Below are 27,172 nucleotides of genomic sequence, written 5' to 3' on the forward strand. Positions count from 1 at the left end.
TTCTTGCCTGGAGAATTTCATGGTCGTAGGAGCCTGGTGGGCTATAGTCCATGGGGTCACATTTTCTTTGAGAAGAATATATTAGCTTATATTTTATAATATATAATAACAATCACTGTTATGTCTGGGGCAGCAGGGAAATCTCACAGTATGTGGTTATTATAGATTTCCAGATTTCTGAGTTTAATGAAATTCAATACAAACTTTCTAGCCAATGGCGATGGTTTTTCCAATTCCTTCTAGAACTATTAATAAGAGCCTTCAGAAGTCGAGTATATAAAAAAAGTTTGACCAGAAATTCTCTTGCTTGGTGCTTCAGTGCTATAAGACATCTGATGATTAGTTGGGGCTGAGGAGGAAAAAGCATCTTTTAGAAAAACTAAAACTCTATCAAAATTTCCTAGTGGTAATTTTTTTGCTTGTTTGTTTTTTAAACTACTTGTTCTGAATATAAGAATAATAAATCCTTGTTATAAACATTTCAAGTGCTATAGGTATTTATGATAGAGTGACTAACTCTACTATAGTTTGGTGTATGTTACTCCAAATTTTTATGAATATCTAACACTTAAAAAATAATAATGGGATCATTCTAAACATACTATTTTGCAACTTTGTTGCAGACAATTTCCCTTGAAAGAATTCATGGGCCCCCTCCTTTGTTTTTTTTCCCCCCTCCTTTGTTTTAATGATTTAAAATGTTCCATTTTTGGTATACTATAAATTATTTAACCAGTTCCCATTTGAGAGTCATTTTGATTACCAAATCATTATTATAAACAATGCTACACTGAATATGTACATATCTTTGTATACTTGTACAATGAAAAAATATCTGAATTGTATGACTATTTTACAATAAGTATCAATGACAAGTATTTCTGTGTGATAAATTCCCAGGAATGGAATTTTAGGGTCAAAGCTTGTTAGCTAAGCAGGCATTTACAAATATTGTTTATACTTATATTATACAGTAATACTGTATAATGAAAATACCTGTTTTCTTACATTTTTAATAATGTAGTTTATTATCAAGTTTTATTTTAGCCAATCTAATAGGTGTAAAATATTATCATCTTTGTATTTCTTTAATTAATACAGAAGTTGAACACCTTTTCACCAATCTATTGGTCACTTGTTTTTCTTCTAGGAATTGGCCATTATTGTCCTTTGTATTTCTATTTGTTTATCTTTTCTTATTGATTTGTGAGAGCTGATTTTATATCAAGCAAAGTAGCCCTTCATTATGTTATTGCATAATTTTCTAAGGTTTTCTTTTGATGCTTTGTTTTCAAGTTTTGGTGCAGAAATTCTTTAATTTTAATGTGGTTATATTTATTGGAATGTTCTAATTCTGGGTTTGTGACATGCTTAGAAAGGTCCTTTCCACTTCAAGATTGTAAATAATATCTACTGTGTTTTCTTCAAGTATTTTAATCTTTTCATGTTTATTTTTTAAATATGTAGAATTTATTTTGATATGGGGCTTCCCTGGTGGCTTGGATGGTAAAGCATCTGCCTGCAATGTGGGAGACCTGGGTTTGATGCCTGGGTCAGGAAGATCCCCTGGAGAAGGAAATGGCAACCCACTCCAGTACTCTTGCCTGGAGAATACCATGGACGGAGGAGCCTGGTAGGCTACAGTCCATGGGGTAGCAAAGAGTCAGACACGACTGAGTGAATCCACTTTAACTTTATTTTGATATAAAGAGTGGGATAAGGACTTCCCTGGTGGTCCTTAAGACTTCACACTTCTACTGCAGGGGAATGCCTTTGGATCCCTGGTCCAGAAACTATGATCCTACAGGCCAGGTAGTACAAACAGTAGGATGGAGATTCAGTTTATTTTGTCACAAATGGCTAGTCAGCTGACCTAATAACAGTTATTAAATAATCCATCTTTCTGTACTAACTTGAAATGCCACATTTATGATGTACTAAATTCTCATAGAGATCTTGTGTATCTCTGGGATCCATTTACCTTTGCTCCTGAGCCATAAAGGGGCAATTTATCTTTGAATAAACATACTTTTAATAGAAAAACAAAATACTATTGTTCTGGAGTTGAACATCTTTAGACTGTACAGAAAATTTCCTTTTACTAATTTATCTTTCAAGACAAATCATCAGTCTTGGGCAATATGGTCAACATGGCTACAAAGGTCAAATTTGGTATGATGCCCAAGTCATCTTGGGCCTTACCCACAGTTTCTTACCCCTACTTTGTCAAGTAAGGATCAATACAGTTCATTTCTTATCTCTAAACAGACAGTTCACTGTGGCTAAATAATAGAACCACAAATTGAAAGAACTGGATATAGTAAAGGTTGGTGATGTAAATTTAAGCTATGGAACTTGAGTATGACCAATGGGGCTGTTTATATTCATATGCATAGGTGAGAAACTAAGAATCTCCTTTTCCAGCAATTGTACCTGTGTGGATTTACACATATATACACATATGAACATATAAAAACAGATACAGTATTTCAGTTTAAGGAAACTCTTCTGAACAGGTAGAGTTCACAAAGAATTGATGGTAGAGATTTGCCACAGTCTTGCCATAGTGGGTCTCCTTTTGTTTCTTCAGTTCCCATAACATGAAGGAAAGGAATGACCCTGTGACCCACCATCTTAGCACCTCAGACTGAATGCCATGTTATGCCTCTCAATTCCATTGTGTGGGTTTTGTGCAGTGATTCACTCCTCCTATGTAGCACCTATCTCTATGGCCAACTTACCTATTAGAGCAGGTACAATGCCTAAGGCCCATAATACTTTGAGGGACCCATTAAGATGTTTTAATTTCTTTTAAAATTGAAGATGAAAAAGAACTTTTAAGTCCAGGAAAATGTTTTGTTATATAATATTAATATATTCATCTTTGTAGAAATATAGTTATAAAATGTATCCTTTACTATTTTTTATGAAGGAAGGAGCCAGCAAAAGTCATAATATAGGCTTGTCTGTCTCTTAAAAGATGTCCTGCAAAGGTAATACCAAATATTTTAGATCTTTCATCTCTACTGTCCTGGAAATTCACAATTAAAGGCTTGTAGAAGTCCTGCAATAAAGTAAAAAACAAAGCAACAACAAACTGTAAATTTTACTTTATTCTAGGTTCTTCAGATTTATGTGATCCTGGAACATTTTTACTCCCACATAATAACTACTATTTTTCACTTCCACTGTATAATTGTAAGGGATTTGATTTAGGTCATCTCTGAATGGTCTAGTGGTTTTCCCTACTTTCTTCAATTTAAGTCTGAATTTGGCAATAAGGAGTTCATGATCTGAGCCACAGTCAGCTCCAGTCTTGTTTTTGCTGATTGTATAGAGCTTCTCCATCTTTGGCTGCAAAGAATATAATCAATCTGATTTCTGCATTGACCATCTGGTGATGTCCATGTCTAGAGTTTTCTCTTGTGTAGTCATGTATAGATGTGAGAGTTGGACCATAAAGAAAGCTGAGTGCCGAAGAATTGATGCTTTTGAACTGTGGTGTTGGAGAAGACTCTTGAGAGTCCCTTGGACTGCAAGGAGATCCAATCAGTCCATCCTAAAGGAAATCAGTCCTGAATATTCATTGGAAGGACTGATGCTGAAGCTGAAGCTCCAATACTTTGGCCACCTGATGTAAAGAACTGACTCATTTGAAAAGACCCTGATGCTGGGAAAGATTGAAGGCAGAAGAAGGGGATGACAGAGGATGAGATGGTTGGATGGCATCACTAACTCAATGGACATGAGCTTGAGTAAACTCCAGGAGTTGGTGGTGGACAGGGAGGCCTGGTGTGCTGCAGTCCATGGGGTTGCAAAGAGCTGGACACGAATGAGCAACTGAACTGAACTGAACTGAATGACTACTACCTTCCCGCAGAACTAGGGATCCATAGAAGAATTTGGGAGATACTTGACTTTCTATTACATTAAGATTCAACATTGATCATGAGAGTCTGTAAATGAAATCTCTGAACTGTACATATATATATATATGTATATATATATATATATATATCAGACACCTAAAGAATTACTCTATATTCTATACAAACAGAATTAAAATGTATACCTGATTCCCTTTGAGACCATGCTAGCAACACAGCCTCCCTATTCACTTGGCAAGAGAATTTTATTGTTGCATGTTTTAGATTTATTCTACACAGCTCACTGAGACCCGTTTCAATTCGGTTTTCTTGATAGGCTTGCAGTAGCATGAGGATGAAAATAATTCCCAAATGGCAAGGAAGGGTGAAAAGCTGCTTTCCTAAATTCCAGAACATGTTATTCCTTAACCCATCAGACCTTATTAAGAGTAACTTAAAATCTGTCAGCTCTCAAAAGGTTTCTCTAGTAACAGATTTCTTGGTTCCATCTCAGTTCCTGCAGTTCCCATAACCACAGCCTATTCAATTTAGCAGTGCTCGGCTGCATGAATGCTGAAATTAAAATGTGCTTTCAAAATTCAATCCACAGCAAAACTGACCTAAGTTAGAAGCATCTCCACAGTTAGATTTAATAAAAAAGATATGAGATTGAGATGGAAGGCAGAAAAAGGATAAATTTCTCTGAGAAATAAAAGTAGAAAGTGGTTGGTTCTTTTTTTTTTTTTTCCATTGGAAAAGACTCTGATGCTGGGAGGGATTGGGGGCAGGACGAGAAGGGGACGACAGAGGATGAGATGGCTGGATGGCATCACCCACTCGATGGACATGAGTTTGGGTGAAATCTGGGAGTTGGTGATGGACAGGGAGGCCTGGTGTGCTGCAGTTCATGGGGTCGCAGAGAGTCGGACACGACTGAACTGAACTGAACTGAATGTCCTTTTTTAACAGTCAGTTTTCTGTTTGACAGAAAAAGTCAGAGACTTTAAGTCCTTTTTTTCAGCTTTCAGAAGGTTTGTTCATTAGGGAGATGATCTCAATTATTTTTCTGGAAGCAGACACAATGGTCGGCCCATAGATGCTTTAAAAATACATGTATTTCTCATCTTGGAGAAAATTACAAGTCTTCAGGTTTATTATAGTATTTTTTAAAATTAGGAAACAAATTTCTTTTAAGGAAAAAAAAGCCCTGCTCATTTAATGACAGACCTGATTTCTAGAGAATTTATTTAATTCCCTAAACACATAGTATTTAGCAAAACAAAGTGATAATAACAACAAAAAAAATTTGCCAGGTTCTTCTTTGCACCTCTTTTTATCACAGCCAGTACAACCCCTGAAATGATTTGTTTATAGATCTGTCTGCCTTTTTTAAGGTACAAAAGTCCTCAAGGGTAGAGAGGTTGTGGTATTTGACTTGGTCTCACAAATGCCTACCACAGTGACTAGCATATGCAGCTTGAGGAATGAAAATGCAGTATTTAGTGACTTTTTGATAGTATAACCTTCTGAAAATGGTCAGTATCGCCATAATTGTTAGTTATAGTGTTACTTGTTGTTTAATCGCTCAGTTATGTCTGACTCTTTTGTCACTCCATGGACTGTAGCCTGTCAGGCTCCTCTGTCCATGAGATTTTCTGGGCAAGATTACTGGAGCAGGTTGCCGTTTCCTCCTCCGGGGGATGTTCCTGACCCAGGGATAGAATCCACGTCTCCTGCATCTCCTACACTGCAGGCAGATTCTTTACTGCTGAGCCACCAGGGAAGCCCTTATATTGTTAACTGCTCATCCTGAATATGAGGAGGAGGAGGGAGTGGGAGGGAGAGAGAAGGAGAGAAAACATTACCCGTCTTGGCTGGCAAAGGGCATGAAGTTCTGATAAAATTGCTGACACTGGTTTTGCCTACTATTAAAGCCTTACCTGAGCTCTTTATTTTTGAGTCAGTAGAGAGACCTACAGCCACATTTTTAGTAACCATATTTTTTCAAATTGTTAAGGCCATGTGAATTCTAATAAAAATAGTAACGAGGGAAAAGGAAATTATTTTAAAGGCAAATCACTTCAATAGTCTTCTTGAACAATCCAACTGTAGTCACTGGAATGAGAGTAAATAAGCAACCAGTCAACAAATATTTGATGAGTACTTCCTAGATACTTTATTAATATGCTAGGTATTTGGTAGAAGGAACACAAAGGGAATATAACTGACATTTAGTCACTAATCTTTAAGTGTTCAGGAACTAATTGGGGAGGTGATACATCAAACCCAGAACAAAATACCTAACAGAAAATAGGACTAGAACAGTGATTTTTAAATTACACTTTCATGTGTCAGTGTTATTGTAAAACCAGTACTGAGGGGATCTCCTGCCTGAAATGAATAATGGTTGCCTATTTCTTAAACTGATAAAAGAAAAGGACTGGTTACCAGAATTTTCTCAATCTTATTAAAATTAGTAGAGTGGGAAAAAGATATAAATCTACAGCAAACACATATTAAGAAAAAGTTTTTCTGAAATTGCTGAGCACGTAATTTCCCAACTTCTTATTTTTAAGTAAATACACTCCTGATTGCAATGTTATATTTTATCTAGAACACATGGTCATATTTTCTTCCAGTAAAATTGTTCCCAGTGTGTAGATGAATTAAATATATAAATATCTTATGCTGCTCCAACCAGATGATCATAATATTCAGCTGTCTTACTACTGAAATAACATGGGAAACAACCAAGTGCATAAGCAGATGTTAAACAGAATGAGCAAACAATTTGATCAATTTTTGTCTACTTATATCCTGACATTTCAAAGATGCTGTAAGGCTCCCAGTGCTTCAAACAAATGCTCATACAGTAAGGTACATCAATGATAGCAACACAGTCTGAAAACATTTTCTTCAAGTATGTGGTATTTGAAATAAGCCTGAAGGATAAATCAAATTTGGAAAACTGTTTTAGAAATGCAAAGTGACCCAATAGTTATTTTGGGACGTCACTAGGCATCTGGTAGTAATGTTAATTTTTACAACCACGTTTTTAGTAACCTTATTTTTTCAAATCATTAAGGTCATGTGTATAGTGTAAAAATTTTTTAAACTACTACAGCATAGAAAGAGGAAAAGAACAGTACTACTCAAGAGGACTACTGACAACATTTTGATGTACTTTTTTTTTTTCCTATGCACTGTTTAAAAGTTATGATCAACTCTCTACCTAATGTTGTATCCTGATTTTTAAAAACTATGATGAGAACATAAGCTTGTATTTCTTCCATATTATTAAAAAAATCTATGGATATAACATTTTTAATGGCTGCGTTATATAACACTGTAAAGACATATTCACTTATGTACTAATTCCCTTATTATTGTACAGTTGGGTTAAATTTTCTTGTTTTTCTCTAGTATAAGCCTGAGATGAACAAGAGAGTTGTTTTCCTTTGCTTCCGTCCATTTCCCGCTCTTTTTTTCTATTATTAACCATGTGGTGTGGGGAGAAATGACCCAGCTACAGGGGTGGGAGCCTTGCTGCTAGCTATGGAGGTTGGTTCAGGAATCGGCACATAACCATTTAAAGAAGACAGTAGGATCCCATGACACTCCTGATTCAGAAACTTCATTTTCAGTGGTAGAATTACCGTCTGTGGAACCAGAATATCCTCCAGTGCATCACATAGCTACAGCACAAAATTCTGGTAGGAACCATTAAAGAGTACAGTGAATGTGATTCAAGGAAGAGAGAAAGGGAACCTGGCCTATTTGAAGGAATAGAAAAGACAAGGATCTGGCTGAAACCAGGACAGAATGTATATCTAGAGAAAAAGCTGGTGAAATAAGAATCAACATGTAAAAGATTCATGGAAGTTTAGGAGATACACATTTCATAATTGTTTATTTTGTCCATATACTTAAAATTATGTGACAAAAGTAACTATACAGTAGATTGAAAATGTTGCTAGATTATCTAATGCTAACAAAGCTGAAATCCTCAAGAAAAACCTCACTACCCGAAGGTTGCTGATTATTTGTTCTACACACAGACTCAGCTCATAAGACTTAAACTCAAGGCCTGAGATAGAATGCACTTGATAAGGACTTGAAATCCAGGAAAAGAATCTACCATTACCAAAGTAAATGCTGCTTGAGCCTTGCAAGAAAAGCTATGACAAACCTAGACAGCATATTAAACAGCAGAGACATCACTTAGACGACAAAGGTCTGTATAATGAAAGCGATGGTTTTTCCAGTAGTCATATACAGATGTGAGAGCTGGACCATAAAGAAGCCTGAGAGCTGAAAATTTGTTTTCAAATTGTAGTGCTAGATAAGACTCTTGAGAGTCCTTGAGGCTACCAGGAGATCAAACCAGTCAATCCTAAAGGAAATCAACCCTGATATTCATTGGAAGGACTGATGCTGAAGCTGAAGCTCCAATAGTTTGGCCACCTGATGGGAAGAGCCGACTCAATGTAAAAGACCTGATGCTGCGAAAGGGCAGGAGGAAAGGGGGCAGCAGAGGATGAGATGGTTGGATGGCATCACCAACTCAATGGACATGAGTTTGAGCAAACTCTGGGAGATAGTAAAGGACAGGGAAGCCTGGTGTGCTGCAGTCCATGGGGTCACAAAGAGTCGGACAGGACTTAGCAAGTGAACAACAACAAATTATCCAAAGAGACATGTCCAGTTTGGGCTGTCCAGAATCATAACAGAGGATGAAAGACATGGTCACACTCTTTTAAAATGTGAATGAATTTAGTGAATCCTAGAATCTTCAGGTCTTTGCTGACAAAAAGAAACCTAAATGAGTAACAGTTCATGGATCCCTGCCCTCTTACCAGTGACAGACAGTGTTTGTGCCACTAAAATATACTTGTAAGTACAGAGGAGGGTGATGGAGTTTGGGAACATGGAGATCACACTAAAGAAAATTATGAAATTATCTATAAGCCAGTGGGAGACAAACTTGGCTCTTATAACAGGAGGCTCTAGACTGGCATGCACAGAGACTTCATATCCACATGCAATCCTGGACAAGGCCTAATTTAAACCCAAGTCACTTGGCACAGTGTCTATAGTATTGTACCTGCTACAATGGCTGGTAGGGTGCCAGTGTTTTATATACTGGCTTCTGAAACCTTGAAGTGCAGTTCTGACCCTTGTTAAAATTAGGTGGGTACACATATTTGAAATGGCTTATAAGAATAACTGTAATAAAGTAGAAAATACCAATAAAGCAGGCACAGGAAAACTATAGATAGACTAGAAAAACAAGACCAAAGAAAGAGCTATGACATAGATAAGGATGCCATATGAATTTACCCATTTCCTACAATGACCTGCAAATTAGGCTTGAGTTTCCTGTCAGCCAAGGCACAAAGAGTAACTTGAGCACTTCAGACAACATTTGTGCTCACCAAAAGAAAATGGACATTTCTGTTTTTTTGTGGAAGGTTCAGGGGAGGAGAAGGGAGGGAGTTTCCAAGATGTGACTATTTGGTAAATGGTTAGTTTGGAGGTCTCTCGAAAGTGAAAGAAAGAAAGAAAGTGAGTCACTCAGTCGTGTCCAACTCTTTGTAGCCTGCCAGACTTCTCCATCCATGGGATTCTCCAGGGAAGAATACTGGAGTGGGTTACCATTTCCTTCTCCAGGGGATCTTCCCCACCCAGGGATCGAACCCGGGTCTCCTGCATTGCAGACAAACGCTTTTAACCTCTGAGCCACCAGGGAAGACCTCCTAGAAAGTGAAGAGGAACTAAAAAGCCTCTTGAAAGTGAAAGAGGAGAGTGAAAAAGTTGGCTTAAGGCTCAACATTCAGAAAACTAAGATCATGGCATCTGGTCCCATCACTTCATGGCAAATAGATGGGGAAACAGTGGAAACAGTGGCTGACTTTATTTTTCTGGGCTCCAAAATCACTGCGGATGGTGACTGCAGCCATGAAATTAAAAGACGCTTACTCTTTGGAAGGAAAGTTATGACCAACCTAGACAGCATATTAAAAAGCAGAGACATTACTTTGCCAACAAAGGTTCGTCTAGTCAACGCTATGGTTTTTCCAGTGGTCATGTATGGATGTGAGAGTTGGACTATAAAGAAAGCTGAGCACTGAAGAATTGATGCTTTTGAACTGTGGAGTTGGAGAAGACTCTTGAGAGTCCCTTGGACTGCAAGGAGATCCAGCCAGTCCATCCTAAAGGAGATCAGTCCTGGGTGTTCATTGGAAGGACTGATGCTGAAGCTGAGACTCCAGTACTTTGGCCACCTCATGTGAAAAGCTGATTCATTGGGAAAGACCCTGACGCTGGGAGGGATTGGGGGCAGGAGAAGAAGGGGACAACAGAGGATGAGATGGCTGGATGGCATCACTGACTCAATGGACGTGAGTTTGAGTAGACTCCAGGAGTTGGTGATGGACAGGGAGGCCTGGCGTGCTGCGATTGATGGGATTCCAAAGAGTCTGACACGACAACGACTGAACTGAACTGAACTGAAGCTGCCATTACAACAATGATTACTTTTTTTATATGGCACTTAATACTTTGCAGAGTCATTTCACACTTTCTTTAATCTGCACAAAAATCCTGTGATGCAAGATTGAGGAAAATATATTACATTATTAAAGCAATAATGTATCTCTTATTCATGAATCAAGGAACTTTGCCTCAATGTAAGCACAACAGAAAAGTAGAAAATAAGCATAACAAACCAAATGACACCAAGTGTATGCACAGAAAAAGCCTTTTACTCAACCTGAAATTCTAACACAATTAGTTCATTTCTCTCCTAAAACACAGCAGATTAAAAGTAACAAAGTAGGCACTACTACAGAAAGACCACAAAACTAGTATGAATGGAAGCAGAGGCAGTAACTAAAAACAAACAGAAGAACAGTCCGTGTAAAACTGAAAACCCTAAATACTTAACCAAATATACAGGCATGGATGTCTCTACCCTCCATGAAACACTTATTCACATAGTTCCCTCACCCATTTTTAAGAAACTAAAATGTGATCATGATCACTCACTCCCAGCTCTTACAGTCTTGCAGTGACCTTCCAAGGCACACAGAATAAAATCCTTATTCAAAAAGGCCCCCAAGGTTCTGGCTGCAACTGCCCATCTCTCATTCCTTCTTACTTCAGGCACACTTGGGTGGGCTTCTGCACATTTCCTTCTGTCTACCTGGAAGTGCCTCTCCTGGGCAAACTGAAAGGTCATTTCCCTGGAGAGCCTTACCCAATCTTGTAGTTCATATTAGGTTTCCTTGTAAACCCTCAGCACCTTTGCATTTGAGAACACATCACAGTTGCACTTATTCATCTGATTGTTTTAATACCCGTTTCCTCCATTGTTCTATGAGCTCTGGGAGAACAAGTGCCTTGTCTGGCATAAATATCCAATAGTTGCTGGGGCAAAAAATGAATATGTAAGATTACAAGATGAATAGATATATCTTCCTAGTATGTGCTGTGTGGTGCCAAGGGGCTTCAGTCTTATCTGACTCTGTGTGGCCCTATGCGCTGCAGCCTCCCTGGTTCCTCTGTCCATAGGATTCTCCAGGCAAGAATACTGGAGTGGGCTGCCATGCCCTTCTTCCGGGGATCTTCCCAACCCAGGGATGGAACCCAAGTCTCCTGCATTGCAGGCGGATTCTTCACCACTTCACCACCAGGGAAGCCCCCTTCCTAGTACATAATATTTCAATTTTACTAAAAGATCTTTTTGGAGGGGGGAAGAAGCTATTTTTTAATTTTATTAAAGTGAAAAAGAGATTTGTGGAATAGAATGGAAACATGTGAATTTTAAAGCTAAAACGCAAGACTTTGACAATGCGTTTCTGGAGGCATTCGGCTTAATATGGAAACACACTGTGATAAAAGAACACTTTCCCAAGAAATCTGGATAACCAGAGCTTATCTTCATTTTACCAGATAAGAACATATGTATGAAGATGGCTTTGCAAAACTATAAGGCTTTGTGCAAATATCATTTCTTATTATTACTGAGTATTCTGTGAAAAAGGATTTCACTCATATTACACTGCCAGTTACAGGTGAAGCCGGCGCCAGAACCCAGGTCTTCTGAGGCCTGTCCATCCCACTGCTTTTCATTAACGCACAGCACCTGCCACCTGGTCCCTGCTACCAAGGTCCCCTCCTTACTCCTTCCCAGGCATATCTGGGGCTGATGCCCTAAGCCAGGCTCAACTACACTCCCGGCATCATAATCCAGAGGCTTTCTTCTCTTCCCGCAGGACTGGGCAGTTCCCTTCAAGGGCTGCACGCGCGGTCAGCGCCGCTCCGGCCCGAACCCGAGTGGCTCACTCCCTAGCGGCGAAAACGTAGGCCTGCAGCCGGCTCCAGACGTACCGGCAACCCTCTTTTCTCAGGGGGCCTTGTGTGCCTGCCAGGTAGTGCAGTACAGGCATCATTTTAGGGGCCGGAGGAGCGGGAAAGCTCGGCAGTAACTCAGTTAAGAGAACACCCCTCAGGAGCCGACGCGGCGGCCGGGATTCGACGTCCGGCAGGGCGGCCTGTTTCTGCGCGCAAACGTTGGCCGCAGCTGCTGCTGAGGAAACCGAGGACCTTCTGGGCTTCCACCGAAGAGGGTGGAGATCCCTGTCAGTCCCCTCGGGGAGGCAGCCGCATTGCCCACTCCTTGCGGCGACGCGAAAGCCGGAGGGATGCCCCGGGAGCTCCGACGGAGCCCGTGCACGCCAGGGCGCGGCTGCCCGAGCTGAGGCGCGACAGGCAGCGAAAGGCTGTAGAGCCCCTCACGCCCACCCGCCCTTGGGCTGGGGCGCTTCAGAGGCTGCGCGTGGAGGACGCCGCCTGGCTGCTTCGTGCTCGCGCGCCGCGCGTGCGCGCGGGTGGGCGTGGGAGGCGAAGGCGCGCCTAGCTGGCGGCGTGCGCGCGCACTCACCCCCGGCGCCCTCCCTCGCCAGCCTGCCGGCTCGGCCCCGGCGCGCGTCACGAGGGGCGGGAGGGTGGGGAGAAGGGGGTGGGGCCGCAGGACCGGAGGGGCCTGAGCGGCTGCTGCGAAGCCCCAGGCAGAGCTGGGCGAGGGCGGCTGCGGTCGCGGCGGCGGCAGCGGCGGCGGGAGAAGATGGTGGCGCTGGAGGTAGGAGCGGCTGGAGAGGAGCTTTATTCCCAGACTTGGCACCAACGCTGTCGTTAGCGCCGCCTGCTTCTGCGGGCCCGCGGACCCAGCTGTCAGGCAAGGTACCACCTCCAGGGCGGCTTGGGTGAATGGGGGGTCCCCGGCGCTGATGTTGCCCCCGACGGGGCCCCCGTCCTCGCCGAAGGGCGCCCCCGGGCGCCTGCAAGGAACAATAGTGCGGATGAGAGGGGACAGCCGGCGACATCCAGGGAGGCAATGCCTAGAGCCATCGAGCTAACGGGGCGGGGGAAGGGGGCGTTGAGGATACGGACGCCTGGTGTCCAGTGGCGCTGACATGCCGTGCTTTCGGGGCAGCGGTGAGTCTGATGACAGTCATGGCAGGGGTGTGTGTGTGTGTGTGTGTGTAAAAGGTAGAGTCAAAGGGATGGGGGTGGCGGACCGAAGGTGTTGGGGGATGACATTTCCAGGAATCCCCGCTAGGATCCCTCAGCTCTCGGCGGACTCTCCGGGAGAGTGTGGTGATGACAACGGTGAAGTGAGCAGGATGCACTTGGTGTGAGAGTGTGGAGGGAGGCAGGGGCGTGGGTGCGGATTTGTAAAATCCCATGTGTGTGAATCTGTGTGTGTATGTGTGTGTGTGTACTCGTGTGACTGCAAACTGCTCTCCAGACCCAGAGATCTGCGGGTGCCCTGACTTGCTGTCACCCGCTGACTGTGGGACAGTGTTATTTCTCCCCTGAAACTCTGTTCACAGTCTCTGTTCTGCTCCCGCCTGGGGATGGCCGGCTGTAGGGGTGCTCACTTCCCTTCGTTTCCCTTCGTTTCCCCTTTTCCTTCACATGTCGCTTGAGATGGGGATGTGGAAGGGCGCATGTGGCTTTGGGCACATGGCAGGGAAACAGTATAATGGTTACCGTTCCTGGGCTTGCTGGCATTCAGGTTTTGAAGGCAGCTTCCATCCTGTGACCCTTCTCCTTTCCTCATCTCCTAGTCTGTAAGGGTCTTAGATGCCCTGACTCTGCAGTTTCTATTGTTTTTCTCTTGTCTGACCTGAAGGAGAAGGGGCTTTAATGGCCACTGTCCCCACAACTTTGAATGTCAACTAAACCTTCTCCATCCACATTTAAACACTGGAAATCTTATGGTTGAAGAATATGGACTTTATCTTGGATCTTGCAGAATGAACTCTGAAGGTGTGTATGAGAGATGAGGGGGTAGTATTTTAAGAGAAAAAAAAATCATTGAGAAATTGGTCCCCCGCCTACCCCCTGGTCAGCATCACAAGCAGGGCGTTTTCCTTAGGAAAAGGGATACTTTTATTTCTAATGCTAGTGGCATCCACTCTTCCAGATTTCACAATGGCTAGGTGGTACCATGTATTATTGGGGGACTGAAATCCCCCAAGGTTCATAGTGATGGGGTCCCAGGTTAGTGAGTCTGCTTTCCTAGCCAATATAGCCTGCAAGTAGAAAATTTGGAGAATGTCAGGCTGGCAATAAGTCCCCCAGTGGAAGCCGGGACACGGAATTGCATCCAGGGTCTATAGCTGTTTAATTGTCTCTGCGTGATAAAGATCCGCTTATGTGGGGTTGGGTAGAGAGAGACAGGAAGGGAGATATTGTATTCATATGTGCGTCCACTGCAGTTTGACTCCCCAGCTCCTATTTTTCTCCTGCAGTGTTTATAAGAATGATGCACCTTTACACTTTATATCTTGATACTTCTTTATTAAAATGTTGTGGAACTAGATTAACCTGCTTAGAACATATTTGCATAACACCTTAAATTCTACTGCATTGCTGGCAGAATCCAAACTGGCTGCCCCAGTCCTCTTGAAAAGCCTATAGCAGTCATAGCTACACAAGTAGGTATACAACATGTTAGCATCAGATGTTTCTTTCTCTTTTAAAAAAATTTTTGTTTTGTTTTGCAGAGGTTGCATTGAAAATAATAGAACCAGGGCTGTCCACATATGCTTTCTGTCTTCCCATTTGTCTTCTCTTAATTAATGATGATCTATAGACCAGATTTTCTTGGAGCTGTGAACACTAAAATAAATTTCCTCATGTCCTTCAAGTCAAGCCTTCTAAAATTTTAATGTGAGGTTGTTGGATCGCATCCAAAGTTTTACGAAAGATTTATAAAAATGAATTTGGAATCTTAGTTCTTAACTCTCTTATTAGTTCTGCCAATTTCTTTCTGAGAAAAGTACTTTGGAACATAAAAGACATTCTAAGAGGTTTTTGCTATCTTTTTTAAAGAAAAATTTATATGTGCAAGTAAGATCCAGAGATATAAATGTCTTACCATAAAGTTTAAGAATATTAGAAATTATCAAGGTGAATAAACTGTTTAGAAAAAGAATAATTATACAACAGCACAACTAATGACTCAGGAATTAGTGATTTCCTTTCTAACCTGTGATAATTTTTAAAATGCAATGCCTGGCTGTCTAAAGATTGCACTATTAAGGTTAATGATACAGCTTGAATAATGTAATTCAGTCTATAAACAGTTGTACCTTTTGCTGTAGCCTGAAGTAAGTCATTTGTTTTGCATGGATGTGTTTTCTTTCTTAAAGGAGCATTAATTCTGTTCTTTTCCAGTATTGGGTCTCTTAAAGAAGTTTGTTTTTTTAGGAGATTTGGGAATAAAAGACATCCGAAAATTGACCTGTGGGGCCAAAAGGAATAAGCTGTGGTACCGTGGGCGAGGTTGGACTTACATCCTATAAAGAAAAAGTAATTGTTGTTAAAATTGAGAGACTTTCAACCACTAAAATCCAGAGTTAACCCTTTAGGTTACAGTCATTAATTTGCAAATATTTGTTCATTGCCTACAACATCTTAGGCAGTGTATACCTTTGGATAGAGTTTGGGAAATGTTATGACGGCTGGAAATTTGAAAACTAAGGAGACCTAGATCCTGCCCAGAGGAAGTTCATGGCCAGGAAGGAGAGACAGGTCATGCATGTAAAAATGGTGGAAAGTGGTGAAGTGCTGAAAAAGCTATATGCCTGTAGAGCTGTAGGAGTTCACGTGATACAACAATGACTTCAGAAGGAAGAATCAAGAAAGATTTGGAAGAATGAGCTTTTGAGCTGAGATTTACATAGGTGGGTTTTGGGCTGGCAAGGAAGGAAGGGCATATTTGGGGGGGGGAACAGCATAGCAGAGGCCTGGTGGTGTGAAGTGTGTGCCCATTCAGGGAACAGAATGAAAATGAAGTCGCTCAGTCGTGTCCGACTCTTTGTGACCCCATGGATTGTAGCCTACCAGGCTCCTCTGAATGGTGTGCTTAAAATTCTTTCTCAGTTAAACTGGGGGTGGGGGTGGGAAAGAATGGCGTGTGCTGGAACGTAGGAGATGCCCAGAGATGAAGTGAGAGATAAGAAAGAGACAGTCATTCAAGGTTGTGAAGCAACTTTTATGTGGATTTTATTCAGTTACTGCCAGGAAGCCTTGGAAGGTTTTTGAGGATGAAGGTTGACAGAACTATAACTGAGCTTCACAGTGACAATCTTGAATTGTGTTGGATGTAATGAAATGAGGAAAGAACGGCAGTAGGGAGAGAAGATAAGCTCTGTTGTTAAATTAAGGGTCAGAGGAAATGAGAGAGTGGGAGTGAAGAGAGAGAGCAAACTCAAGAGACAGAGTACAAGAATAATCTGAACACTGATCAGGGAGATCAAAGGTCATTGTCAGGCTCAGCTGTGAGAATGATTGGGTTATTGTCAAGAAATACTCCTTCAGAGGAGGATGAGGAAACTTCTTTATAAAGAAGAATTTTGAGCCTGACAGGTTTGTCCAAATGAAGGGACTCCAGTGCAGGTATAGGTTTCGGAGAGAGGTTAGAGCAACAAAGAGAGATTTGTAAGTCATTTATTTAGGAGCAATTTTAATGTCTCAGGGGGGCTTCCCTGGTGGCTCAGAGGTTAAAACGTCTATCTGCAGTGCAGGAGACCTGGGTTTGATCCCTGGTCGGGAAGATCCCCTGGAGAAGGAAATGGTAACACACTCCAGTATTCTCGCCTGGAGAATCCCATGGACAGAGGAGCCTGGTGGGCTACAGTCCACAGAGTCGGACATGACTGAGCGACTTCACTCACTCACTTAATGTCTCAGGAATGACCAATAAAGAGAGTGGAGCAAGAAGAGGCAAAGGCTAAGGGTAGGCTCCTTGGAGGACATCTGGTTTGGAGGGGAAAGGAGAAAAAAGAGGTTATGAGCATTAAACAAGAGGCAGTTGGAGGAATGCAGTGGCAGCAGTGTGGTGTCATGGAAGCTGGGGAAGGTGAGGGAGTACCACCCTTCCTACATCACGCCCCAAGGCGGTGGAGGTACAGGGAAGGAAGAGCCGGTTGGGCTTGACTTGACTTTCCTTGATTATCCTGAGGCAGGTGGAGTGCATCCATGCTGTGAGGGATTGAATAGGGGAGGGTAATGCGTATGGAAAGCAGCGAGGACAGACTTCCTTTTTAATAAGTAGGATGAAGGAGAGAGAGAGTTTGCTACATCAAAGGTAGGGCACAGTGTAGGGAAAGTAATGTCTTAGTATAGGGACACCTGAACCTACTTTATAAGTGGAGGAGAAGAAACCAGTGAAGGATAAAGAGAGATCGAAAATGTAAGGGACAGGCTAATGGGAAATAATGGGAGAGGCTAACTAATGGGGAGGCTAATGGGAGAGGCTGACGGGAACATAATTTTTAAGATAGGACTTTTCAAGGGAAGGGCTCTTTTGAGACAGAAGCATGGGAAGTTTGAGATGAAAAGAAAGGAATTTGGCCATGGTCTTCTAAGTCAAGTCAGAGAGAGCTGGGCAGGGTTGAAGCCATGGGTAGAATAATAAAGACTTGGACCAAGTGTTGTGGGAATGTAGTGGTGAGTTAGTTATGGGTAAATAAAAGATTATCACCTGACTATGAAGGCCTCCTTTGTTTGGAGAGCATAAATTTGTGATAGAACCAATTAGTCCTATATAATTAAAGTTTGACAACCGCTTATATAATTTTTGTTATTAATAGCATTAAATGTTGTTAAATACAGTAGCTCCTCCTTCCCATAAACTCAATGAAAAGAGAAAAATGTTTGCCTTTAAAATTAGCTGAATAAAAGACCCCACCTGAAGTATTTCCTGTGAAGATTTTCTCTCAAGGATTGCTGACTTCAGTAAATAATGGGGGAAAATATAAGTGTTTTTGAAAAGATGAGATTTCCCTATCTGCAGTGCCAACATATGGCAAAAGAAAAATCAAATATAGCTCTTCACCCAACACCATGCCTATTGTAAGTGCTCAGTAAATTGTTTTTCATGAATACATGAATAAATTAATTTTTTAGTAAAGATAGGTATAGTATCTAAGATCTAAAATTTCAGGATTTCTTTCCTGTTTACATCATGGACATTGAATAAGTTGCATTCCATGGCCTGTTCAAGTTCATGACAGCATTAAAACTTTTATTTATTCTTACATACATTGAAGCTTTACAAATTTTTTTTTCATGAAATAATTCCTCAAAGGGGGTCTACAGGGTCATGTGTGATTCCAGACAAATTTACAGAAATCTGACTGTGGTGAGTGTTGATTTTGAGGTTTTAATGTTGAAATCATTTATTCATTCCTTCAACAAATGTTCTCTGAACATCCCTCCACCACTCACTATTGTTGGTGCAAAGGATAGATCAGGGGCAAGAAGGTCCCTACTACCACTGACCTTTTAGAGGAAGGGATTAAAAAATAAATAAGCACATATATTTCAGGTGGCAGTGAGTGCTATGAAGAAGAAAGCAAGGAAGGAGTAGAGTGTGGAGTGTAGGGGTGGCTGTTACTTTATAGTGGGTGGTCAGGGAATGCCTTGAGCTCAGAACTTAAAGAGTTGAGTGAGCCATGCAAGTATTTGGTTGGCCAAAAAGTTCATTTGAGTTTTCCTGACTGATGGGGCAGTAAGACCCGAACAAACTTTTTGACCAACCCAGTATTTGAGGGCAGGGCCTTCTAGGTAGTGAATGTCAAAGGGCCTGAGACAGGAACATGCTTGGCATAATCAAGTAAACCTTGCTGGTTTCCTTGCTTCTTCTGGCCATGTAGTGTCATACAAGATACATGGAGCCGTCGCTTAGGGACCCTGCAATGTGATGCTTTGCCTTTCAGTACTGAATCGGTCACTTGTAAGGCTGTATCACACTACCATGTTCGAGCTGATCTGTGGGTGAGTCAGTGCTGGGTTTTTAAAAAGAGAGTATGTCCTGAATCATACATTTGAGTTAGAAAACTTGGAGAGTAGCTGTGTCTGAGTAGTGCTGAAATACTAGTCAACTGGAAGTGATCCCTTTCTTGAAACTGCACATTCACTCTTCTCTGGACTGAACCGTCTTTAGCCATAGTGTTCCTTTTCTTCTTCCATATTTCATATCTCATTCCTAGGTCTAAGGTCTTTGAAACTAGAGCTCTGTTTTGTTCATCTGGGCATAGAAAAACCCTTCAGCCCATAGAAATACTCTTTGTCTTAGTAAGGTATCATCAAATACTCATTGCAAAGAATGGATGAGACATTCCCAGGTATAAAGGAATGGGGCTAAAGCTCTTTGACCTTGATCCCTGAAGACAGCTGTTTTTAAAAGAAGACAAAATTTTCCCTTGGTGCTAAGTAGTTTATGCACTCATGGTCTGAGATGAAGACTTGGGTACAAATAGTCTGTTTGGGAGGTGATCCCAAGAAGCACAAATGAGGAATGGGAAAAAATGAGACAGGAAAGGAAGGAAAACAGGGAGGTAAGAAAAGAGGCAAGTTAGTGAGCAGATAACCATTGTGGGCAGTGGGACGCTATTCTTTATGATTGTCTATCAAGCAGTGGGGAAGGTAGGATTTTATCCCCCATTTAATCCTGGGGGCATCAATTCCCAGGCACTTTAATGCTGCAAACTTTGTAGGCGCTGGGGAAAACCCTTGTGGGTAGCTAAGCAGAGAGGCTGAGAGGGTGGGGGTAGGAAGCCGTCAGTGTCCATCAGAGGATGGGGAGCTGTCCATCGTGAACTCACAGGTGGGCTAAAGGGGCACGCTGCTGCTGCTAAGTCGCTTCAGTCATGTCTGACTCTGTGAGACCCCATAGATGGCAGCCCACCAGGCTCCCCTGTCCCTGGGATTCTCCAGGCAAGAACACTGGAGTGGGTTGCCATTTCCTTCTCCAATGCATGAAAGTGAAAAGTGAAAGTGAAGTCTTCGCAGCCCCATGGACTGCAGCCTACCAGGCTCCTCCGTCCATGGGATATTCCAGGTGAGAGTACTGGAGTGGGTTGCCATTGCTTTCTCCAAAGGGACATGGGGGCAGCGCAACAGCAGCTTCCTGTACACATTGGCACAGGGAATTTTTAATAGTAAGAATTTGTGGGATAGCAGTTACTGTTATTTTATTTTAGGGGTTTTAATATATTGCAGCAGCTTCCTACTGTTCAAGTTTACTCACAAGCCAACTGTTGACAATCCTCAATTATCTGGGGTGCACATTACCATGTATGCCCATGTATAAGGTACCCTAGATTATAAGGTAGTACCCCGTTTTCCAGCGAGGTAGTTTTAAAAAAGTCTTTACATCAACTTGAATATGCACATTGGAGTGATATAGGTAAAGGATATTTTTGTATTTAATAAATAATATTTTATTGTTATTTAATTTACTCTAAATGTTTATACTATATTTAATAATAATCTATATTTATTAATTTACTTGCATATATTTTAAATCACCTTATATAAAATTAGTCATTTTAAAATATGACATTCTTCTACACTCACATTTTACAAAATCATTTATTCAGATGTTTCACATGCTGCTTTGACCAGCGTCCTTTTCATTGTTAAACACCACTTTTGGCATATTCACATCTATCTAACTTGTATGTCATAGAGTACTTTTGAATTTGCATGTGATGCTGTCCTTCCATGAGATGCCTCCCTTAATTCTAAGCCCTGTATGCCTATTCACACAGTGTAAAGACAGTTGGTTTTTTCTGTCTTCCTATAGGTATATATTCATGCCCTCTACAGCCCAGCACTTCTGCGTGATTTGTGTAAAGTCATCCAATACAGGCAATTATGAAGGAGTATTTACTTAAATTGGTGTTAAAACCTTGACTCCCTTCATTCATTCACCTATTCTGTTTCAATCCCATGACCTCTATAGGCATCCCTATCTAGTTTTGATTGCAGTTGTTTCTGGCTGTCTTCTCCAAACAGTTCTCAGGTGACCTCTGAAACCTACATCTTTTCATAAAACCTTCAGTCTTACCAAGTAAATTTTTTGACATGGCTTTTCCCTTTAAAATCAGTGGCCATCACATCCAATATTAATGAATTGCTTGATTTTAATTCCTGTTATCTTGGAGATAACAAGCTTTCTGGCATTCAGAAGAGAGTAACTGAGAGAATGGCTCTTAGTAAGGGAGACTTTATATGGAGTTAAACACAAGATGACTTTCTCTTTTCTGAAATCTCATTTTTTGGGGGGATTAGGAATCTCGTTTTGTATATGCCATGTCATCATGGGAAGTTTTTGAGGTGTGGTGATCCTTGCCTAGTAAGTTTCCTCTCCAACCTCCTCCTCTTCTGCTCCATGGTGGATTAATTAGTGTGAAAAATATAGTAGTGATTTAGTTTCACTGAGCAGTTGATTAACCATTGTTCTGAACAATGTGACCGTTTACATTTCTGACTTTTGATAAATTTTGTATCTCACATTCAATTCCATATTGATTGACAGATACACTTTATTTTCTAGAAGAGGTGTACTTGACAAGATGTGCATAAATCATTTTTCTTGTAAATGATAGCATATCTTAAATTCAGAGGAAGAGCTTATCATTGAAAGAGATTCCACTTATCAGCAATAATTACCCTCTATGTGGCTAGTCAATGAATTAGGATTTTTATACTGGACTTACTATGTGGATCACACTCTATTTCAGTGCCTTTAAACTTGTTTAACCAAGACCCCTCTTGATAATATAGTTTATATCATAGCCTAACAATATAGATGAGTGTGTTTAAACATACACACACACACACAAACATATCACTGAAACAAAAATTTCACTTGGCAATACTGGTCCTTTATTACGTGTGAAGCACTTGGATATTTTCTGTTCTATTCCATTCTATTCTATATGATTGTCAACTCACTAAACTTATTTCAATTCTAATGGTTCCTGACATGCGGTTGAGGAAACACTGTTCTATTGTATTACATCCATCAGAAGAGTGCTTGTTTCCTTATAGCATGAAATAATTTCACGTCAGAGGATTTTTAAAATTTGTTTCAAATTATTAGCATATCTGTATATTTGGTAGTATGAGTGTAGGAGGTCACAAGAATACCAAAGAAAAATTTATTTTTGAGTAGATGTTGTATTTCCAAAAGAACAAACTATTAGTGTGGAAAGTGGAGTCAGACAAGTGGACTGGTTCTTAGATCTAGCAGCTTCCTGGGCTGTACGAACCATGCTCAGCTCCTGGGTCCTGACTGCGTGGCTGGACTGGCCGGCCTTCCCAGTCTGGCTCATCTCCCCTCACAGTTCTTTCCTGCCCCCTCCTTTCCTGCTTCTTTCCCAAGCCACCGCCTCCAAATCTCAGGAGTGCTAGATATTCAGTTCAATTACTTCCTTCTCAATTTCAACCTAATGTATTTCTTCCTAGATGTGAAACTGCCTTTTACACCCACTTCTCTTCCAAATAACTTGAAAGTACAGGAATCGTTTTTTCCCCTGAGCTCATACCTGGCATATGTGTGGGGGGCAGGGTGGGGAGGGGGTCCTAAAGAAGTGAGAATTTGTTCCACAGGTGGAATGTTTCCATAGTGTTAGGTGGTATGAAAGTCTAATCTAGTCTGGTGTTGAGGTGTGATTACACTGTTTATGGCTCTCCTGTTGTCTAGTAGAAGGACATGCCAGTTCCTATTTTCAAAGCCTAATAGGCAGGAATAGAGATGCAGACATAGAGAACAGACTTCTGTACATGGGGAGCAGGGAGGGAAGGGGAGTGTGGGACAAACTGGGAGAGTAGCGTTGACATATATACACTACCACATGTAAAACAGAGAGCTAGTGGGAAGCTGCTGTATTGCCCAGGGAGCTCAGCTCAGTGCTCTGTGAAGACCTGGAGTGGTGGATGGGAGAGTGCAGTGGGAGGGAGGCTTAAGAGGGAGGGCATGTAGGTAAACTTACAGCTGATTCACATTGTTGTATGGCAGAAACTAACACAACATTATACAGCATTTTTACTGCAATAATGAAGAAGAAAAACCTCAATAGGTTCCCCATCCAATAAATGAAAGCAAGTTAACATCATAGCTACAGAGTGCCAGGTGTTGTGGTGAGCACTATACACAGTTAACTCACTTGATTCTCATACTGACCTCACCTACTCTTCATAACCATATCAGGAGAAGACTTAAGTTACAGATGGGACTTGAGGCTCTCAGAGGTTCTATCAGTGACTGAAGGACAGGCAAGAGGGCCTCACCTGGGGTCCAGGGATGGGAGCAGGCCCTGATGGCTCCTGTTGCCTTTGTCCTGGGGCCCAGCAAAAGCCCCCCACCCGACCTGGCCAGCCGGATGCCCTTGTTTGTGATGCCCTGTCCCACTTGGGATGTCTGTGTGTAGGCAGCTGTTGCACCAGCATCTCTCCAGTCTCTACCTGCTGTGATGGAAAGGCTCAAGATGGATGGAGTATGGTGCTGCCATTCATTAGCTGCCAACATTGGTCAAGTCTCTCTTGACTGAGCTGAGCCTCAGCTTCCCCAGCAATAAAAGGAGCGATGATGAAACCTACCCTTCTCTTCTCTTCCCACACAGGGCCACTGGGCTGTCAAGGGCTCTAGGAAAGTAAGGGAGACGTGTCACTCCCCTCATGATGACCTTGGGCATAAGTGACATCTCCCCACTCTAAACCAGGGGTCAGCACATTCTTTCTGCAAAGGGCCAGATAGTAAAAAAGGTTCCATGGGGCCATACAGTCTCTGCCGCCTGTCACAACTTCTCAGCTCTGCTGTGGTGGTACAAATGCTGTGGGCAACGTGTAAGGCAGTAAGCAGGGCAGTACTCCAATAAAACTTTATTTCTGGATGCTGAAATTTGAATTTCGTATCACTTTCACTTGTCACAAAATTTTGATTCCTCCCTTGATTTTTTTCCAGCCATCTAAAAATGTAAAACCATTCCCAACTCCCAGGCACTGGGCCAGATACGTTTCCTGGATCTGAGCTCACAGACTCCTGGTGTAAATGCTCATAGCCCTGGGTACCACTAGTTAGAGAGCAACTGCAGTTCACTTTGGACTGCAGCACTGTGTGCTTACTTTATTCCATCCCTCTCTTGTCCTTCCACATTATACACCCACCCACTGACCTTTTTCTCATCTTCTTTAGCACTGTGAGAGCTAACAGCGTATGGATACTCTGCACACACATATATGCATATATAGTATATGCTGAATACATATTTGTTGAATATATGGTATATATAATAAGAAAATATGTTGCTTTTCTGTGTATCTTATTTTTCCATCTTTAAAAGGAATTCTGTCTATTCTCTAGTGAACCTTTAGGAATGGTTGAGTTAACATTTTGTAATTAAATTTAAGGGCTTCAGCAATCATGTACCCCCCCTCCCCCACTATTAACCAAAAAAGGAAAAGAATGTCAGGGAAGAAAGAAGAGAAAAGCAAACAGACAAAACAAAGCCAACATTTCAACATGAAAAGGGCTTATTAGAGAATAACTGAAGTGGCTAAACGTTTAGCTTTGGTCCCTAAGGCTTTCTGTCACTGTCGGAGCTCTGGAGGCTGACATGCTTTGAGCCTTAGCTGCCAGCAGCCCAGCGTTTTGTTGTACTTTACCCAAAATTTAACTCAGGGGTCGGAACTCTGCATTAGGCATAAATAAAGATAGAATGATAGAATGTCCTGTGTCTTTTCATCTGTATTTTCTCAACATGTATCAAGGAGTCACATCTCTTTAAGAGCAAAGCCTTGAACACAACTCCCATTTCATTTCTTAGTAGGTATGTAGGCTCAGGAGTGGAAGCATTAGGAAATATATAAATCTAGAATTTTCTTCTCAAAATGAGATGGACAAAAACTGGATGGTGAAATTACAGTGTGCATGTGTGTTATTTTTCCAAATAGTCTGTTACTCTGTGTTCTGTCATGAAGAAACTCTATATGTGTGTGTATGTGTGTGTTTAAGGGGTGAAAAGAAAGGAATGTGCTAGAAAAGTTGTAACCAAAATCATTAATAGTCTATACCCCTTATTAAAATTTGTTAAGGAAAAGAAGAGTTAGGTTAGCTTTCAAATAAGCCCTTATCTTTTTTAGTCTGCCAAAATGTGTTAACCTGGAGAAAAGATCCGTGGCTGATGTAAAATAAGTTATTAAGTGTGCTTTCAGCTTGGTATAAATTGGTACTGCTCTGGTAGATGCTGTCTAACCTTGAAGACAGAATGTTAAGCCAGTGTTAGGAGTGCATATTACATTTAGGTTGTGTGAGGTATTCAAAGCCTGCTTGGGGAAGAATGGAGGCTGAGGGGCTTAGGATGTTGTTTGCTATTATGTCTGAGCTGCTCCTAGTGAGACACAACATACCACTTACTGGCAGTGCAAAGACTGATTTCAAAGTTGTTCTCAGTAGATGAAGGCACAGGGGTTGGGGTGGCGGGGGGCATGCTTACCTGAGAACTGCAAGGTGTGGAGGGGGTGTAACTAACCATCTGGCTGCAGTTTCTTGTATGGAATGAGGCTCCCCTTGATGAAGTAAAGAGACTGTACTTATGAAGGTGGATGATTAAGGTTTTGTTCATTATATTATCTGCACAGTGAGTCTTTTCCTGAGTTAAATGTTTTCCTCTCTTACCACCCGCTCCTTCTTTTTTCCATTCAGGGAATTACAGTGGGCTTGTTTATATCTCGCTTATTTGGATGGCTCCCTTCCATGCCAGAGGTTTTCAGCTAATGTCTGGTCATCATGGATTGTCCATTCATATTAGGGCTGTGACATGGGAGATAGCCAAGCCTCTGTATTAGTAGGCAGGGTTTGTAAAGATCCTAGGTTGGGCCCCCCAGAGCAGAAACTAAGAAGAGGGTTGGTATGTTCAGGCACTGCTTTATTAAGGAGATGCTCCAGGAAGAGAAGCAGGGTGTGGGGGTGGGGAGGGTGTCCGTCAGACAAGGGCATGGTCTCAAAGGCTTGAGGGTGGGGGAGCTCTGGTATGATGTGGTCTCAGGACTGTCCCTACCAGAATCAGTGGCTTTGGTGGCACGCACTGCATACCTGTCAGTCACTGGGTAAGGGTCTTTTGCATTAAAAGGATACTGTGGGGAGGGGACATACATCCTCAGGTATTTCTGGTTCTCTGTATGAAAAGGCAAAGCTGGTCAATGAGTCATGGATGCTGGCTGTTGACCAGGTGAGGATTTGGATGTGATACCAACATTGTCCACCACCAGGCCAGTAGCTTCTCTTGACAGTAGTCAACCAAGGAGCCAGTTCAGCGCTTCCCTGGAAATCCCCATATGCCACTCTTTTTCCTGAGAAGTGGCTGCTGGCTTCTGGTGATATGTGTGTGTCACATGGAGCAGAGGTCTGGGATCCAACTGTCTGGTTTCAGGGGATCGCCTGTTTTCCAGAACCTTCTGTACCTCCATCCCTTGCCAGGCCTGTATGCCTGGCCAGGGATTCTACAGTCTAGTCACTTCCAAAGAAATGTGTTAAAAATCTCTTGTTTGTGGCTATTCTCTCTCTGTTTCTCTTAAGAAAAATGTATGTGATCAAGTTGCCACCTTTAACCAGAGCTACTCAAAATAAAAGCTAAAGCAGAATTGTGGACTGAAAAAACGTATCTGTTTTCTCAGTGGATCTGTTTTCTGTTCCCCATTGGAATACAATCCTGCACAGGTCCTTTAGATTTCCCTCTCTTGAGTGGTGAAAGGCAAAACCAGTTTATTAATCACATAATACAGTCCAGTGTAATAATAAAAATTCCAAACTCCTGCCTCATTCTTGACTTAAAAATTGCAGTGAAATCTGAACACAGTACAGAAATCCAAGTGTGCAGTTTGTTGAATTTTGTGTATCTGAAAACCCAGATAATTGGCACCTTGATGAGATACAGAAT

The 27,172-nt window shown here is 41.7% G+C and overlaps 1 protein-coding gene across 2 annotated transcripts in view; it reads left to right on the plus strand.

Moving 5' to 3' along the window:
• The first annotated feature begins 12,879 nt into the window (after positions 1 to 12,879).
• Positions 12,880 to 27,172, plus strand: part of APBA1 (amyloid beta precursor protein binding family A member 1) — a 236,500-nt gene continuing 222,207 nt past the window's right edge. For both annotated transcript variants that reach the window (XM_069574109.1, XM_069574111.1), the window contains exon 1: positions 12,880 to 13,109. The gene's annotated coding sequence lies outside the window, so the exon portion shown is untranslated. The remainder of the gene's footprint in view (positions 13,110 to 27,172) is intronic.

This window comes from Ovis canadensis, chromosome 2, assembly GCF_042477335.2.
Source record: "Ovis canadensis isolate MfBH-ARS-UI-01 breed Bighorn chromosome 2, ARS-UI_OviCan_v2, whole genome shotgun sequence".
Lineage (NCBI taxonomy): Eukaryota > Metazoa > Chordata > Mammalia > Artiodactyla > Bovidae > Ovis > Ovis canadensis.